Below are 15,625 nucleotides of genomic sequence, written 5' to 3' on the forward strand. Positions count from 1 at the left end.
GGGGCTGCACGTTTGGGGTTCCTACCCTCAAAGTGCAGCGTCAAACATTACCTTATATGGTAACATTTGCGGGTCCCAATGGTCAAATGCGTCATTGTTCTAGAACATTCGACTGCCGTCGAAGTGCATTTTGCCACGTGTCGGGACTTAGCCTTGGCGACTGTGTGAACGAGCTGCGTCTGGCGCTTCGTATTACATTTAGGAATTTGTCGCTTTTAGGAGTATCGCTCCTTTACATTGAGGCTATTGATATTTTAATATAATCATGATGGATTTAGAGTTATTAATTATATCTTTAAATGATAATAATATTAATAATATTAATTATATAATGCTTATTGTAGCAATGAGTTATGTATGTTTATTCTATGTACATAACAAAACCTTGTAAAATAAATACAAATTTTATATACGAATGCTTTAATAATATACGTTCTTCAAAGGTAATGAAATTAATAAACGCCAGAGAGACAAAATTATTGAGGTTCCTTTAGGCAAATTTGGAAAAAAATAATAATAATGTAGAATTTATAATATTTCATAATTTGCGTAAGCATGTTCAATATTTATAAATGAATCCCTTACTTGCTACAAGAAACAAGAATAATGGTCGATTATTAAATCTCCTCTACGATCTCACAACTTTCTTTCATTAATATATCAGATTACATATGATTCATAAACAAAATATATCACAGTATGTATACAGATTGAAATTCGTCTCATGCCATTTAAACTCACATTTTTGACACTTTTGTAATGGATTCTTCTACCACGATGGGCTGATCGTGATAGCTATCTTCCTATTACCTTCGGCCGTCCTTACATTCGGTACTTTCAGGGCGCCAGTTGGTCATGTGGGTGACCAACAACCCAGCGTTAACATAGGGGGTCTTATCCCGCCATTCCAATCGTATGCATTTTCCAATGGGCGGATTGGTAGTGCATAGAGGACGGTACGGAAGCCTGCTTTGCTCAGTGTGCTAGGTCGTGGAGAGAGGGGAGGGTCCCTTACAGGTAGCCCCGAGCCTCGCGACAATAGACACACTCTCCTACCCACCCACTCACACATGTGAGGGGAGGTGAGGAGACGAGAACATTATCGTGATCTTTTCTCATAGGGGACTGTCAGGGGGGTGCATCCCCGCAATGCCCAAGTCCGCGGTGCCATGAACTTAGCGGCGGCACCCGGCATGCGGCAGAAACCTACCATACCTGCACAGGTCCCTTATGCGTCGATAGCATGCAATGTATTCGTTGCGTAGGGAGCAAGCTCACCTCACGCACACGGACACACTCATCGGTGAGCCGGTGTGGTGTACGTCCGCCTTGCGCGACGTCCCAGGCCCGACTCACTCTCTTATTTCCCCCTCCTCAGGGGACCAGAGAATTCGCCTTTCGCAGGAGTCCCTGTGCCCACTTCTCCTCGTCTCAAGCCACTAAGTTACTTGGCACAGCCCTGCCTTGCTCGCTTGGTCGGCTTGGACTTTTAATTGGAGCGCCGGTCTTTTCATCCGGAGTGCGAAACAGCGTCCCAAGTCGGCTCCGAACCTGTGGTCAGATTGGAAGGTTTTCGTTCTTGAAATAAAATTGTCAAAACACAGTTTAACGGGAAAAAAGAGATTTATTCAGTAAATAAAAATTGTACAGAATTTACAAAATATATACAAATTAATCGCTGTACTTAAATTATCGGCTTCCTAGGGAATTTGTTCCCGTCAAGCTCCAGGGAATTTCTGCAGAAGAAGATTCCCAAGAAACCTAGAAACCAAATTCCCCAGAAAGGAACGCGGAGCAATAAACTCCAGACTGGACAATCTCCCTGAGGTATTCCCCAGACAAATCCCCAGCCACAGGAAGAAGCAAAGGTGGAGAAGTGGTTTGGGGAATGGGAAGTCCCCTTACCCCGCAGCCTCCTTCTCCACGAGCTCTAGTGGCTCCGAGCCACCCTAACCCCTAGGGTGAGTTTACCCCTCCCCATTACCCGACTCTTGCGAGAGCCCCTGGATTCAAGGGTAGGGAACACTGGGTCCGAAAGAGTCCTCGGAGGCAGTGTGGTAGGGGAAGGAGAGGGTTGAATTTCTCCCGGGAAGTCCCCTTAGAAATCTCCCTTAGGAGGGAGGAGAAAGCCGCAGAAGGGAAGTCCCTTCTTGGAAGGCAGTGGGTAGTTGGATGATACTTACCAAAGATCGACCCGTCGAGTTCGCCAGTGGAGGCGCTCGTTTGCTGGCCAGTGGAGGCACTGCCGTTGAGGCGTCAAAAGTTGCTGCGGTTGCTGCTGCTACGCGGCTGTCGAGCAAGTTTGGGGTGCGATGGGTCCTTATCAAGGACCCATCTAAGTAATTACGCGACACTAATCTTGCCAGCGAGAGAGCTGCTGCGGGCGCTGGCCACCTAGTGGCCAAGCGCGCAAGTAGTGTCGCTGTCGCGGCCTCGACGCGCTAGGCCCTGAAGACGCGCAAGCGCGCCGCGGAGAGATAAAGACAGATAGAGCGGCTAGACGCTGTCGGTCTAGCCGTCTACTGTCAGCGCAAGAGAGAAAGGGAGATATAGCAGAAATGTGGAATCTGCTTCTCAGCATTTTGCTCCTCCCAATCTCGAACAAACTCCCCCCGTTGACGCGATGGCGTCAAAACAAAATCCTACAGTAGTCGCATGACCTACTGAAAGAAGGTGGTTAACTAATGCGGAAGAGTCCCCGAAAAGTTCAACAGAGGATGGTGGTTTGAATAGGAAATATTTGCGACCTGAAGAGTCCCAGGAAGCAAGATTAGGATCTGAAGACCCAAATAACCCAATGGAAATGCCCTGGCAACGCAGCAGTGATAGATGCCACGTGCCACACTGTATTTCCTTCCTATTCGTAGCAACAGGGGCTACCCACTCAATCCTGAAATAATAACGCGCCCCCACATCTATGTGCAATCCGAGTCATTCAGTCAGTTTTTTTTAAACAATGTCCCTTGATCTGGGGATCGATGGTGACCTTATGCTACGTGAACGAAATGCGAAGCGGAAGTTCATCAAAATCAGTGAGCATCGACTGCTGCGATGGAGACGTGATGAGTAAGGCAAGTGAGCCTGAATCGATCTTGCTGCGTTAAAGTTGATGATTCCTGGTTAACTTAATTGAATCTGGATGATGAACCGAGTAGATGCGTGGGAACAGCAACTCCCAGACAAAACTTTCCATCAGTGCGACTTGCATCTTAGAGGTGCCTGAAGGAGTTGAAAACTAGCCGCTATGATGTCGCAGACGCCGATAAAATCCCATCTGAGAAACGTGTGCGGTTGACCATTCCAACGTGGAATTCTTACAATAATTAACATATAGTTGGTCATAACACACATGGGCTGAAATGTTGAGAGCCGCTCGCCGTAGCAGGTACACTCTGGGAAATTGAATCGTTCCGAAACGTCAACAGAAATTAAATAGGCCTAAGTTAGCTGGTGGACAATTCTTTTCCACATCGCGCGGCTTACCTGCTATTGTATCGAGCCCCAAGCAATAAACTGAGGGTAATAAACCGACCGAAAATGACGAATCCTTATATACCTGTACTCAAATTGGCAATCAAAAATTCTAATTTTAATATTATTAATTAAACATTTTTTAAATTGTTATCAATGCATTGCTTTTATTTTTAAGATGAGAATAAGCCCAAACACGAGACTAATCGGACGATATTTCTATATTAGATGTATCCTGTAGTTCTTATTTTATTAAATTCTAATGATACTTTATTTTATTTTGTATTTCTTTTATTTAGTAAATTAAGATAAATGAAAAATAGCAGAAATAAATCATTAAAAATTATCAGCGTTAATACGATGTCTAAAAAAATAAGAATTTTTCATCCTTTATCAAATTTCCCAGCTTAATATGTTTCAAAGCGATAAGCGAAAAACATCACCTTCTTTATTAATAACTGCTTTCGGCTACTTTCCAACGCTTGAAACGTAAACAAATTTTGATCAGCTGCTAATATGATTGTTGTTGATATTCTTGAGATGTAAACACAAATAGAGCAGCTTACCTTATTTAGAATACCATTTAACTGTTATATAATATAGCCATGACATAGATCATACATATGAAATAATATGTGTTGATCCGGTTAGCTAAAATTTGATTGTTTATATCTCATGGAGAAACAAGACAATAATATTACCAGCTGTCAGTCGTGCGTTAACTTATATAGAATCCAGACATATAATAAAGTGAAATTATATATATATACAAAATGAATGATAACGAACTATTGTGGGTGAAAAAAGGAATGGTTATTGGTATGTTTTTATGTGGTGTAAACAACAGAGTGATATCAGAACAGACGGAAATGAGTGAAAGGTTAGTGTCAAAATGGATAAATAGATATAAAGAAAATGGATTAGACGGACTTAGAGACAAACGCAAAGACAATTTCCGATTGAGCAAAACAACAGCGGAACAAGACGCAGCGATAGTAGCAGCAGTGGATTTACAACCGTTTGAGCCATCAGCTAGAGTTTTAGATACAGTGGATAATTTAAACATTTGTGCAAGAACTGTAAGAAATAAGTTGCACAAAGCTGGAATACACTGTCATCGTCCAGCGAAAAAAATTAAATTAACAGCCCAGCACAGAGAAAAAAGAATTTCATTTGCAACTAATTATTTAAGAGTGGCACCAACATTTTGGGACAATGTTGTATGGACTGACGAAAAAGTTTTTGTGTCAACGATGGATGGCAGAATGCACGTGTGGCGTCCGGACGACAAAAGATTTGACAACAAATACACATTGCAGAGAGACAGAAGCAACAGAATCTCTATTGCCTTTTGGGGCTGGATGACGAAAGATGGAGTAGGAGAATTACATGAAATTGAAACGAAAATGAATTCAGAAGTTTACTGTAACGTTTTGGAAACTGTCATGCTTCCTACAGTGAGAGCAGTTTATCCTGAAGAAGATGTTCCAAAAATTAAATTCGTACAAGATAATTCCAGCGTTCATAGTTCGAACATGACAAAAGAATGGTTCGCCGAACATCCGGAAGTAGAGCTAATTGACTGGCCAGCTAAGTCACCTGATTTGAATGTCATTGAAAATATTTGGGGCATAATGACAAAGCGGTGGAGGCCTGAGCAAGAAAGATCGACGGCAGCATTAAGAAACCACGTTTTACAAACATGGGACGATTTGAGAAACGACCCATCGTTTTGTAAAAACTTGGTCGACTCGCTCCCTCGACGTCTTAATGCTGTCATAAATAGTAATGGATACTCTATTGGCTATTAAGGTAAGTTCTTTCATTTTCTAATAAAATTATACAATTTCAAATTTGTAGAGCTTAACCTTTTCCTTCGATTGTGTTCATTTTAATTTAGCGATGTTTCTTGCTTGGACCTTGCCGTATTGTCATCATGGCCCATCTATTTTCAATACTTTCAAACGGGTTGACGCTGCCAGTTCATTGGATCTGCTTTCGGGAGTTTGGGAAATCATTCTTTTGGAGTTCGACCATCTTGCACGAAATTAAAATTTAGGGCATTATCTTCAGGAAATTCTGTGTTCACTGTGGAAACATGAGTTTCCTACATGTTGCAGTAAACTTTTGAATTTATTTTTATTTCAATTTTATGGACATTCTCTTAATTCCATCTTTTGTTATATTCTGCTGTTTCAGTCTTTCGGTAATATTCGTTGCAATACATATGCATTCTGTTATCCATCATTGAAACAAAATCTTTTTCTGTCAGCGCATACAACATTTTCCCAAAATTATGTTGCGCTCTTAATTATTTAGTTGCAAACGACATTCTTTTTTCTCTGTGTTTTTGGTTAGATTAATTTTTTATTAGATGATGGCAGAATATTTTAGCGATGTGCAACTTATTTCTTACAGATCTTGAACAAAAATTGTAATAATCCACTGTATTTAAAACTCTAGCTGGTGAATCAAATAGTTGTATATCCACTGCTGCACAACAATTTTAATATTATAGCTCACTAATTTTAAACTATGACAAGGCCTCTATACAGCCGCTATATATATAATGTATTTATTTTAATTTTTGACCATATTGAACTTATTTATTTATTTATTTATATATTTATATATTTATTTAATGTAAATTCAATATACTTTTATTATATGACAAGGCCCTTATACAGCTGATAAAGGAGAGATATATTTTTTTAATCTATGACGAAATTGAACTTATTTATGAATATTTATTTATTTATTTATTTATTGTAAGTTCAATACTTTTAATATATGATAAGGCCCTTATACAGCTGTTATAAAAATAAAGTTTTTTCTTTTACATTTGCTGGCGATATAATCAACAAATTTTATTATGTTAATATATATGTATGCTTGAAAAGATTAATTATAATTCTTAATATTAATTTATTTATTAACGAAAAATTATTTACTGGTATATGTATTTAGTGATACTTATTAAATCTTAAAAGAGTCCGTATATTTTAAGAAAGAGCGAAAAATTAAGTGTGTAATAAAAATATTATTAAAAGATAAATAAATATTTCTTTCATGTAAATATACAATTAAAAGATGTGTAAATACTTTAAATTCCTATCTAAATTGCTCAAAAAAAAGTTTCATTAGAATTTAATAAAATAAGAACTACAGGATACATCTAATACAGAAATAATCGTCCGATTAGTCTCGTGTTTGGGCTTATTCTCATCTTAAAAATAAAAGCAATGCATTGATAACAATTTAAAAAATGTTTAATTAATAATATTAAAATTAGAATTTTTGATTGCCAATTTGAATACAGGTATATAAGGATTCGTCATTTTCGGTCGGTTTATTACCCCCAGTTTATTGCTTGGGTCTCGGTGCAATAGCAGGTAAGCCGCGCGACGTCGAAAAATCTTGTCCATCAGCTAGCTTAGGCCTATTTAATTTCTGTTGACGTTTCGGAACGATTCAATTTCCCAGAGTGTACATATTAAGCAGCACTTCAGACAATTTATATTTTTATTATTTACCTATAGAGTGTACTCCGTGTAAAGTATCAGAAGGCAAAGTGGAGGTGATCATGAGAAACTCGGATTCAAAGTGCGAGAGCGCATTTCAACGTGATACTTTTGATTTTCACACCACACTTTTATTATACGACGCTGTAGTTAGCAGCGACTTTCCGGCAGCGAGTTTCGGCGTCACATAACCCAAAACTAGCGTGTTACCCGGTACACGACGCATATAGAACACCTAAATAAAATGCTTTAATATCAAATTAAAAGCAATAAGATACATGTTGTATTTTTTTTTAAATAACATCAATTATGACTTAAAATAAAAAATAACGATTAATACATAGAAAAAATAGTCAAAGCAAAGATAAAAGTTTAAACTCTTTATCATCATATTTGATCAACGGGGAAATTTTTGTAATTTTTTAGAAATGCACAGTCCTCTAGCCCCTTAAATTTTGCGTAGGCTGGTATGACTTTTGTTAGGGATCGCGATTCCCTTTTTAGATTTTTTTAACATTGAAAGCAGAGATACTGATGAAAAATCATGTTTTTGGACATTTGGTCAAGTTTTTCAATTAGCAGGACATTTTTTCAATTTTCCTAAATGGTACTGTCTTTTAGCTTAGGAAATTCTGAAGAGAATGGTGCTAGTTTCGTGAGGGATCGCGCCCTCTTTAGTGTCTTCTTTTAAGAATCATGTTAAGACTCTGAATCACAAAATCACGTTTTCAAATAGTCGGCTGAGTTTTTCAACCAGCAAGAAATGTTAAAAATTTTTTAAATATATACAGGCTTGTAGCTTATTCAATTTGAAGTAGGCAAGTCCAAATTTTATTAAGGATTGATACTTCTTTATAATTTTTTTATAACAGGGAAAGCCGTCGAAATTCAATTATATTTCAAGCAATATTTCGTTCGTTTATTCGGGAAGCTATATAATCATATGTATCTTTACTACCTATTCTAAAGAAAAAACATTAACGTAATCGCAATCGCTAATAAAATTTGAACTTACCTCCTCCAAATTGAATAAGCTACATGCCTGTATATATTTAAAAAATTAAAAATATTCCTCACTGGTTGAAAAACTCAGCCGACTGTTTGAAAACGTGATTTTATGATTCAGAGTCTTAACTTGATTCTTAAAAGAAGACACTAAGGAGGGCGCGATCCCTCACGAAACTAACACCATTCTCTTCACAATTTTCTAAGCTAAAAGACAGTATAATTTAGGAAAATTAAAAAAATGTCCTGCTAACTGAAAAACTTGACCAAATGTCCAAAAACATGATTTTTCATCAGTATCTCTGCTTTCAATGTTAAAAAATCTAAAAAGGGAATCGCGATCCCTAACGAAATTGATACTGGTCTATGTAGAATTTAATTGGCTACAAGACTATGTAATTCAAAAAATTTGATGCTGTTTGAAAATTCTAGCCGAGAGTTTTAAGTGATGGTATTCAATCTTTGCAAATCTGCTGCTGGTGAACAAAAAAGCATTAAGGGAGTTGCAATCCCTAACAAAATTCACACTGGTCTACCCACAATTTAATAGGCTATAAGACTGTATGATTTAAAAAAATTAGAAAAATTTCCTGCTAACTGAAAAATTTAGCCAAAAACATGAAAATTTATTCGTATCTCTGCTTTCAATGTTAAAAAAATCTAAAAAGGGATTCGCGATCCCTAACGAAATTCATACGGGTTTATGCAGAATTTAATAAGCTACAAGACTATGTAATTCGAAAAAATTGAAAAAATTTCTTACTAGTTGAGAACCATAGCCGAAAATTGGAAAACATGGTTATCGCTTTCTGTATCCGTTTCTCTGTAAAAAAAATCTATTGTACAAGCCGAGATCCCTAACAAAAGTCATACCAGCCTACGCAGAATTTAACAAGCTAGAGGACTGTGCAATTCTAAAAAATTACAAAAATTTCCCTGTAGGTCAAATATAATGATAAAGAGTTTAAACTTTTATCTTTCCTTTGACTATTTTTTCTGTGTATTAATCGTTATTTTTTATTTTAAGTCATAATTGATATTATTTCAAAAAAATACAACGTGTATCTTATTGCTTTTAATTTGATATTAAATCATTTTATTTAGGTTTTCTATATGCGTCGTGTACCGGGTGACACGCTGGTTTTGGGTTTTGTGACGCCGAAACTCGCTGCTGGAAAGTCGCTGCTAACTACAGCGTCATATAAAAAATGTGTGGCGTAAAATCAAAAGTATCACGTGGAAATGCGCTCTCGCAGTTTGAGTCCGAATTTCTCATGATCGCCTCCACTTTGCCTTCTGATACTTTACACGGAGTACACTCTATAGGTAAATAATATAAATATAAATTGTGAGAAGTGCCGCTTAATATGTACGGCGTAGAAATTTATATAAAAGTAATCGGTTCACTGGGAGCCGCGCCGCGCGCTAGAATATGCTCTCGCACTTTGAACTGGAATTTTTCACGATCGCCTCCACTTTACCTTCTGACACCTAAAGTTCACTCTATAGGTAAACAATAAAACTACAAATTGTCAGAAGTGCCGCTGAACATGTAAATTTTTCGAAGTTTTTTACAACTTTGGCAGTTTCTGACAACCCTTTAGCCCTCACTTAGCCTTTTGACAATTTTCTTCCTGCTTTTTCTCATTTTCCACAACATCTTTGTAAATTTTTAGCCGTGCCGCTAGACAGTTTTATTTTTCGAAAAATTTACATGTTTCATCGGCCGCTCACGCACTTGGTCCCCAATGCGCCTTCTGCCGGTCGGGCTTTCGTTTTGTCAATAGCCATAGAATCATTTGCATATAAAACTTTTCGTGCCTCGAGGCATGTTGCTCGACATGTAGCCAGCTCTCCGTCTATTCCATGCAACTTGTAAAAGAAGAAGAACAGTGTATTAATATATTTTGTCACTGAATAGCAGTGAACAATAAGATTATATTTTAATTAGCATAAATAACTATTTTATGAATTACCGTATCATTTAAAACACAATTTCTTCTTTTCCACAGTTCTCCTGACCTACTGTCATTAGTTGAAATAAGACAAATATACATTTTCTCATTCTAACATTCTATTAATGCAGCATAAAAAATAATACCAAGGAATAGACAGAAATAATTGGCAGTGCTGCTAGGAAACCTATAAGTCTCTAGGATATATTACATATTTAAGGTAGTAGTCTAGTTGTTTAGGTCAAACAAACATTTCTTTTTCATATTTCGATAGTATACTAACATGAGAATATAGTGTATAAATTTTAAACCGATATACAAAATATTAACAAAGATATAACATATATTCGAGAGCGCCGCATAATTGAACGCTGTAAGTGGCGCGACAGCTGCGAACGGTTATTCCTCGCTATTATGGCTCATTACTTTTATATTTCCTTGAAGTTTCGTATACCTTTTGATATGCGAAAGGATATAACCAGATATACCCGTGTTTGACACGTATGAAGAGACCAAAGACTTGTTATACGCACCAGGGATCGACGATTAGTGTGAGGATGAAAGTTCTGTTAGCCTAACTTGAAACGCGTTTTTATCGAAACCGCGTTTTCTCGGTCGGACCGAGGCATAACAGATTTTCTATTAAACCGTTCGGGCTGAAATTTGTACAGGTTGTTCTATACATCTGTAATTCTGGCAGGAACTACAATCACTATTTTTCATCCATTATTTTTCAATTTACAACCCAATTTACACTAAAAAAATTGTACCTTTTTCTTTCGAAGTCCGCCGTTTTGTTATTTTTCAACCAAAATAATTTTTTCTAGTTCCTGCCAGAATGACAATCCTACTGAACAATAATCCGTTGCATTTTTTTCTTTCCGATTACCCAAACCGGAGATACATCACGGGCCAGCAGCACATGTTTTTTTTTCACCTACTTTGACCCTATATAATTTGAATAAAATATCGTAAAAATTAAAAAAATATATATTTGTATAATTCAATATAGTATTAATAACATACAATTTTCAGATTTTTTACATTTCATTTAGGTAGTCAAGAAAATTCCCGAAAAATACCCTGTAAAACCGGTCGATTTACTAGAATGCTAACTTAATAATGTCGTAAATAAAGAAAGATAATAAAAGAAAATGTAAAGTCAAATTAGATAGATGAGTTAGATTTTCTTACTTTTCCATCTTGAAAACAAATAAATTATATTGTATTTAATTAGTCGCGTCACAGGAAACAATACTGCATTACAATTTGGATTGTCTTAAAAATAACAGTAATTCTAAATTAAATATATGAAATATTTTTACAAATGGCTACAACAATATCAGTAGTTTTTTTATTGAATCATTTTGGAATATAGCTCTTACATAATAACAGCTAAATGATTTAATGGTGCTTCAAGCAAATTACGTATGATAGAAATAGAAGATTGATGGTAGTAAATACTTGAGATCTGTACTCCCATTTCTAGTAATCTATAAATAAATAAAAAGGTTTCACAAAGACATTTGTTGTTTGGTTATAACCATAAAATTTGAAATAAATTTTACTTATCTGATAGCTTATGGCCACTCTGTAGCCGACAATGTAACAATCTATGATAGACTAATTTAATTTATTTTGCTCAGCTCGTACATACATGAAATATTTCACGACGCGAGCGCTTTGAATAGAAACAGTTCAATTTAACTTCAAAATACTATAACCCTCCAATTGACATATTTACAAACACAAGTTTAATATAGATATAATTTTTATCCTATAGATGTCGTTTGGAAACCCTTTGGCCTTCCCAGATAGACTCTGCCCTATATAAGTTGCAATGATGTTGCCATGTATTGTCTACCCTAGAAATAAGCTTCACTAACATTTTTCGGAAAATTGTCGCCCCGACCCGAATCTACCCCTCCCTTGCCCGACTCGACGAAATTCCCGGATTCCGGGGTAGGAACACCGTTCGGAACATGCCCTCGTAAGACTGTGTTGAGAAGGAGGCAGAGGGTAGATTTCTCCCAAGCAGTCCGCAGAGAAATTTTCCCCTACTGAGGAGGAGGAAGGTGCCTTAAGAGGTTTAGCCCCCTCTGGGATGGCGGAGAATGGTGGGTGATACTTACCAAGTAGTCGACCCAAACTAGTTCACCAGTGGAGGCGCCAAAGGGTTTGCCGATGGAGGCCAAAAGAAGATGTCAATGAGGCGAAGATGCCGATGAGGCTGAGGTGCCGATGAGGCGTCAAAAGCAAGTTGCTTCGCTTCCTGCTGCTGAACTGCTATCGAGCGTGGTTGGGCTACGATGGGTACCTGATAAGGACCCATCTATATAATTACTTGGTAGTAATCTTACTAACGAGAAAGAGACTAGTAGCGCTGGCCATCTAGTAACCGAGCGTGGAAGTTTTGCCGCTGGACCGACGCGCCAGGACCTAGTAGGTGCGCAGGCGCAGCGCCGGCCGAGAGAGAAGTGATGAGTAGTACAGAGAGAGTGCTATTGCAGACCCTGGGGGTATAAGCTCTTATCCACCCCCCCCCCCCTTTGCGAACAGTTTTTAACGGGATCCCTCAAGCCCTCTGTAGCCAACATTACGGAACGAAAAACGAGGGAGAATTGTCCAGCGTTATTTTTCGACCGATTTTAATGATATTGGGCTTGTTGGAACCGCTAGGACTCGCACCTTGTCATAAAAAAGCCTTATTTCCCAAAAAATGCAAAAAATCAAATTGTTTAAACATTCGCATTAATAATATTTAATCGCAAAATAAATTGAAAAATCGGGCTTCTTTATGACGAGGTGCCAGACCTAACGATTCCAACAAGCCCAAAAACATTGAAATCGGTTGAGAAATAGAGCCGTACCATTGTCCCGCGTTTCTGAGGTGGACGAAAACCAACAATTTTTAGGAAGGAAGCTAGGCTTCCACCCCTCTCGCGGCTCACGCTAACGTGTTCCCCCACTCCAGCGTCGAAATTTACTGCGAAGCTTTCCTCATATTTACGCTATTCCCCTATCTGTAGCTATATACATATAAATACCGCTAAAATAATGTTGAGAACATTTCATTTCGCCGATATAATGAAATTGCTAAAAAAGCAATTATCATTTTGATATAAAATTGTAGAAAAGGAGATTTCGTAATGCTTGAAATATAGGGCATACGGCGAAACGAGGGACAATGGTACAGTCGTATTTTTCAAAAGAATTTGATGAGACTAGTAATAATTAAAGCCATTCTTCATGTAGATTGTCCTAATGAGCTCGCATTTTCGATAAAGCTTATAGTTTTTCAGCTATGAACGTTTGAAGTTACACGGCGCACAAATACATATTTCTTCTCTCGCGTAGATCAGCTGTTGCGCACGTCCATCTTCAATCGTTCATAACTGGAAAACTATAGGCTTTATCGAAAATGCGAGCTCTTTAGGACAATCTACATGAAGAACGGCTTTGGTTATGACTTGTCTCATCAAATTCTATTGAGAAATACGCCTGTAACATTGTCCCGCGTTTTGCCGGTATTTCAGGTCTTCAAGCGTCACTGACTCGTTCATTCTGCTATTTATTCCGAGCAAAGTAAAAAAATGCACCAACAACTTGGGTGGCATCATTGAATAGAGCGTGAAAAGGGGAGACGCTTTTATAATATTTTCATAATTTTGCAACGCTTCTTTTGGTCATTATAATGCAAACTGTAACAAGATGCGTACTTGGAGTAAATAAAGTTGGTTTCCCCTCTCCCCTCTGCATCTTGTTGCCTCGTCTAGCGTATGTAAACCAGCATAGTAGGCCTACATATATACGGGTGCGACTGTGTTAGTGACTCGTGGAGTGTACTGTAAACAAACCACATAGCGTTTACCATCCATGTATGTACGTGGGTCTTATTTTCAATCGCGAAATTGCTCTTCTAAATTTATTGCGTTGCACCTTCCACGACAAGCTTCATAAGATTAAGAAATATTCATAGCAGCATGTACATTATCGACAGCTTCTAATGTAATTTTTCAATATGCAATCGTATTTTTATCTGTTCCGAAATAAATAGCAGAATGAACGAGTCAGTGACGCTCGAAGACCTGAAATTACGGAAAAACGCGGGACAATGGTACAGGCATATTTTTCAATAGAATTTGATAAGACTAGTCATAACTAAAGCCGTTCTTCATGTAGATTGCCCTAAAGAGCTCGCATTTTCGATAAAGCCTATAGTTTTCCAGTTATGAACGATTGAAGATGGACGTGCGCAACAGCTGATCTACGCGAGAGAAGAAATATGTATTTGTGCGCCGTGTAACTTCAAACGTTCATAGCTGAAAAACTATAAGCTTTATCGAAAATGCGAGCTCTTTAGGACAATCTACATGAAGAATGGCTTTAATTATTACTAGTCTCATCAAATTCTTTTGAAAAATACGACTGTACTATTGTCCCGCGTTTCGCCGTATGCCTTATATTTCAAGCATTACGAAATCTCCTTTTCTACAATTTTATTTCAAAATGATAATTGCATTTTTAGCAATTTCATTATATCGGCGAAATGAAATGTTCTCAACATTATTTTAGCGGTATTTATATGTGTATAGCTACAGATAGGGGAATAGCGTAAATATGAGGAAAGCTTCGCAGTAAGTTTCGACGCTGGAGTGGGGGAACACGTTAGCGTGAGTCGCGAGAGGGGTGGAAGCCTAGCTTTCTTCCTAAAAATTTTTGGTTTTCGTCCACCTCAAAAACGCGGGACAATGGTATGGCTCTATTTCTCAACCGATTTCAATGTTTTTGGGCTTGTTGGAATCGTTAGGTCTGGCACCTCGTCATAAAGAAGCCCGATTTTTCGATTTGTTTTGCGTTTAAATATTATTAATGCAAATTTTTAAACAATTTTATTTTCCTTACGTCTTTTGGAAAATGCGGCTTTATTTATAACAAAGTGCGAATCCTAACGATTCCAACAAGCCCAAAAACATTGAAATCGGTTGAAAAATAGCGCTGGACAATTCTCCCTCGTTTTTCGTTCCGTAATGTTGGCTACAGAGGGCTTGAGGGATCCCGTTAATACCTGTGCAAAATTGTGTTGAAAATTTGTCATTATAATTGGTTTCTATCACTGTGCGTAAAGGTACTGAAAACTGCTACCAGTTTACTATAAATAAAATGTGCAGCTTGCATTGGTAGAATGTTACTAAAATGTAGACGTAAGATTACGCATTCTCGTTCGCTAGACTTGGATAACTCACCAGTATTATGCAGACAATTAACATGGAAATTGCTATCTGCGTATCTTCACTGTTGGTAATCTTATTACCTTTATAGCTTCTTTAAGATATATAACCACCAAAGATTGAATTCACGGTTTCTTTATCCTTATTAAATTACTTTTTATATGAAGGAAACTAAATTTTCATAGAGTTAGTAATCTATATATTCTACATAATTACCGTTTTATTAGGTTGCTGAATACGAATTCGTGTAAACCTCTCCAAATTCAAAATTGCAGATCTAATATAACGATCAAAAATGTGCATAATTATCCAGAAAGAAGGTATCCAAATATGTTTGTGTTCGTTGGATATTAATGTAAAGGTCGCGTCGAAAATCACAATTGTTGATATAATCTGCTGGTAAAAAAATCCCAGAAAAAAAACCTTAGATGCAATTTAAAAA

Source organism: Prorops nasuta, unplaced genomic scaffold, assembly GCF_024137725.1.
Source record: "Prorops nasuta isolate Cenicafe-Biocafe unplaced genomic scaffold, Cenicafe_Pnas_1.2 PNAS00016, whole genome shotgun sequence".
In the NCBI taxonomy this organism is placed as follows: Eukaryota; Metazoa; Arthropoda; class Insecta; order Hymenoptera; family Bethylidae; genus Prorops; species Prorops nasuta.